Source organism: Xiphophorus hellerii, chromosome 14, assembly GCF_003331165.1.
Source record: "Xiphophorus hellerii strain 12219 chromosome 14, Xiphophorus_hellerii-4.1, whole genome shotgun sequence".
NCBI lineage: Eukaryota > Metazoa > Chordata > Actinopteri > Cyprinodontiformes > Poeciliidae > Xiphophorus > Xiphophorus hellerii.
In genome coordinates, this window is record NC_045685.1 from 4,520,711 (window position 1) to 4,524,995 (window position 4,285).

A 4,285-nucleotide genomic window follows, 5' to 3' on the forward strand; every position below is an offset into this window, starting at 1 on the left:
TATATTTCTCAATTTTGCGCGTTGAAAAACTGCGACGTTCTGCCTCTGTAAACTTTTCTGTAAACTGAACCATTTTTTTCACCGCGTTGGAGATTTGAGCTGCTGTGTTTCTAGAAGCTAAGAAGCTAGCCAGCTAGCTGGTTAATTAGCCAGCTTGTTAGCGGGCTAATCCTGGGAATCCTGGGGACTTAAAGATTCCTCACAGCCCCGAAATGTCACAACATCAAAGAATATAGTATTTGTATACTAATACATTAATATATTATGGTCTTTCCAAGATGGAAGTGGATTTCCACCAGATTAGAAGAACCGTCTTGGTAATCATGTGAAAACCATTTTATGAGCCTATAAGCCACAACGTTTTTCTAGTCATTTTAAAATCTTCTTCTGGTAATATTGTAATTTGATTCTGTTAATATTCTGACTTTATTCTCATAATTTGAAAGGAAAAAGAATCTCTTAGTTTGACCCTAAAACTATAAAATTGTGTTTTATTTTTGGGACATTGAATCTTTTAGAATACAAATTACAATAGTCTCCATTCATATTTAATTTTTTTTTTCTTTTTGTTGGACTTTTCAGCTTAAACCCACTTTTTTTTTTGTTGCTAATGTTTCATTTTCTTCATTATTGATATTGGCATTCTTCTATTGATCGCACTAATTGATATTCTAAGGTCCAGCAAAGGTCATTTTACAGCAGATATGAATTATCTTGCCAGATTTTTCCACTCGATTCCCATCACTGGCCAGAAAAATAGAGGCCAGTACAATCCCCTTCCCTCCAGCCCAAAACAAACTTCAAAAATGAACAAAGCAATCAGGGAAACGGTGAGAACGCTGCGATGCTTTTGAAGCTGCTATCAAAAAACTAAACTCTATTTTAGATGATTTCAATTAAACCCAAGCCTTCCACCGCCTGCTAAAAGAAACCTGCAGCATCCAGTGGGATTTCTCCCTTCAGTGTTTGTCAGGCTGAATAAGCAGCAATAGTTGCTGTCTCTGCCCATTTTCGTCACAACAATGAAGCATGTAATTGTTCTGTACACATGCTTCAAGGCCAACAGCAATATTTACCCTGCAAACACTTCTCACTCGGAAGTCTTTCATGCATGCAGGCGCACATTTATTTATTTGGGGCTCCCTTGTTGAGGGGCCACGAAGCGGCTCAAAACTCATTTGTAACCCAGTGTTGGACCGACCCAACCGGACCGACGCCAGGGTTTTAACTCAACACATTGGGTTATGGCAACTAACCAAAGGTTGGGTTAAATTGACTTGGTTAAATTGGTTAACCTGACCCACAATTGGGTTGAAACCCAACACCAGGGTTATTATACCACTATATTTGGGTTAAAAAAAAAAAAAAAAAGATTTCTTTATTTTGAATTTCACTATATAAAAACAAGATTAAAAACAATCTGAATTTAAAGCTTCTTTTATTTCCACGTGATATAGAGCCAGTAGAATTCATTTACAAAAGTTACAAAACATAAGTAAGTTGCTTCAAAAGTATATACTGAAATCACTTCAACTCATTATTTGGCTACAACTCCAGAAGTATCTGTTACTACACATTTTACATTTCATGTAAGAAGTCGGGTTTTAAAGCAAACTACAAGTAAAAATTTCAGCCATTAAACAAAAAATACTTTTTTTTTATCAACAGTTTAGCATTTTTGCTAAACTGTATGAGGACATGCAGCTTCTATGTTGTCGCATTTTGTAGACGCGCCACCAGGTTTGTCCCAACCTGATGGAGAGGGAAGACAGAAAAAAACAGGCACTTATTTAAACAGTAAACAATTTGAGCTTGATTCAGAGATGGAGGTTGCCTTACAGGCTGGATATCAATGAAACCATCTGAACTTCCAGGTTGATGGGTCTGAAACTCTTCTCCCAAGTGTGTAAGGTGGAGCAGGGAGGAGTAGCGGCAGCAGCTGCAGGGCTACATTATCTTCTCCATCAAACAGTGACTTTTTAGTTTTTACAGTAACTAAAAAGCAATTTAGAAAACATTTCTTCTGAGCTTCAATACCTTGAGGGAGCAAACTCATGTTTCTTGGCCATACAGAAGGTTTTCGTTCAGAACAAGGAGTTTGGGTTTCGCTTAATTCTCCCGAAGGTCCTGGAGGTTTAATTACAAAATCTATCAGAAAAGACAAAAACACAAATCAAACTTTAAGAACGACTGAATTCAACCTTGTAATTACTTGTAATTAACCAGCAATTTCAAAAGTTCAGAGTCATTTTTATGGTCCTAGAAATAAATATAGCACTCACTAAAATAAAATGACACATATCATTTCATTTACAAGTAAAATGAAAGCTAAACAACTTTCAGCACCAACTTTAAATAAATGTATTTGTAATTAATAGTAACAATAATAATAAAATTAGCAAACATTAACATTAGATATTGTCTGACTGAATTATTTTTGCTTTTAACTCGTTGCCGAAAATCAGCAGGAGTTTGAAAGCAACGTGCCGTTAGACGGTCGTTCTCTCGGCTTAACGAGCCTTAACAATAGTAAAAATATGTATTATGTATAATTTTTTACATCATCACCTGCAACAATGGCCTAAGTAAAAAACAAACAAAAAAGACTATAGGCAAAAATTGACTTTTTTTAATTTAAATAAATTTATTTTTACATCTTGATCTTGATTGGATGCCTTTGTATGAACTGAATAAGAATTTCTGAGGTGATGATTATTTTTCCAGTGAGCTTTGCCCCCCATTAGTCCCCCACTTGGGGACACCACTGGCAGGCAGAGCCAAAAGGTGCGGCTAGACAGTGGAAATGTTTTTATTAAGTAAAGCGGCGGCTAATTTTGAATATTTTAGGGTTATATTCAAAATCAGACTTTTCGGAACATCTGAGATAAATTACACGTGTGTAATTTTTTTTCTTCTTCTTCAAAATATCGGAGGGAATTAAAGAGATTAAATTGCACGTTTGCATGCTGCCCTTTCTTTACGCCGTGATAGACGCGCTACTATGATGAGGAGCAAAGAGCACAGATTGTGTAACGATTCATTCCTGCCTACATTTTCCTTTTGTCTGTAATTTCCATGATCTCAATCTGTCATTCAGCGCTCCTCCGTGCCGCGTGCTCCTCTGTGCTGCTGTGGGAGGACCCCGCGCGCGCGCTCTCAAAACATCATTATGGTGTATTTTTTACAGAGTCGCCTCCGACCAGAGATTCTCCACATGGGCAGAGAAAAGGGAAACACACGCTCAACCCCCCTGACCTGACGCGGCGCTCACTCCAAAACTCCCCGCTGAATCCACGGAGACGAAAAGAGCAGACCGCAGCGAAGACAAAACAGAATAAATTAGTACACTAAAGTCTAAAATTACTATGCGGCGCACTCTCACACTGCCCCCTGGTGGATGGAGCTGAAGAAGCAGAAGTGAATGGATCTGCACGCAGATGAATAAATGCAGAGATGTCTCCCCCCTCCTTTTTCGATTAAAAGGAGGTTTTTCTTTCAAATTACATTTGCATTAAAATTAACAATCGCACTCATCTGTTAGGCTTAGGTCTTCCTCCCTGAGTTTGAACTCTTTGGCTTCAGCTTTAGCTTGTTCATTGCTACGGGGAAAGGGGGGCATCTTTGTTCCGGTGTCGATTTGCCCTCAGCAAGTCTTATCAGACGCCCATTTTTTCCCACTCTGGTTCTTTCTCCTCAAAAGCTCTTAGTGTAATTTGGCTGGTGGAGCGCATATCACACCAAAATTGCCTCTTAACAGATATAAAGTCAGACGAGCTGCACCCTAAGAACTGTAGGCTGAGATTCAGCTGTGCAAAAACTGTTAGCTTTATCAGATAATGGATGGATGATTTTAAGTATCATTGCATCTCAAAAGTATTCACATTTTTTACATTTTGTTACTGAGCTGTGTATAAAGGTGATGTGAGTGGGAGTGAAACCTCAGTAAAAATCCAGTTGTTCTGTGAAGTTGTTCTGTTAGGGAACAGACAATGCTAACGGTGAAAAAACTGTTATCATAAAGACCAAGGAACAGGACAGGTCAGTGAGAATGTCTTGAAGAAGTTACAAACACATATAAAACCCTTTAGCTTCTCATTCAATCCAAGACAAAGAAGAGCATCGACAGACAGGTGTGGTTACTGCGGAAAACACAAAACCTTTGAGTATTTTTGCTTCGTTTTTGGCACAAATATTTTAGTACGCTTGAAATAAAGCAGAACTAACTTCCAAGTAACTTTTTAGCAAAAAAAACGTTACTTGGAGTAACTTTTTTAGTCAATAACTC

At 37.9% G+C, this 4,285-nt stretch overlaps 1 long non-coding RNA gene across 2 annotated transcripts; it reads right to left on the reverse strand.

The window, feature by feature from the left end:
• Positions 1–1,419: 1,419 nt before the first annotated feature.
• Positions 1,420–3,364, reverse strand: LOC116733200 (uncharacterized). 2 transcript variants are annotated; one of them, XR_004341977.1, is made up of 3 exons: positions 3,256–3,364; positions 2,038–2,148; positions 1,420–1,752 (listed from the first exon to the last, which is right to left on the reverse strand). It is a non-coding gene; the product is annotated as an uncharacterized LOC116733200 (long non-coding RNA). The 2 variants fall into 2 exon arrangements; XR_004341976.1 differs by having other exon boundaries at positions 3,052–3,314.
• Positions 3,365–4,285: the final 921 nt, after the last annotated feature.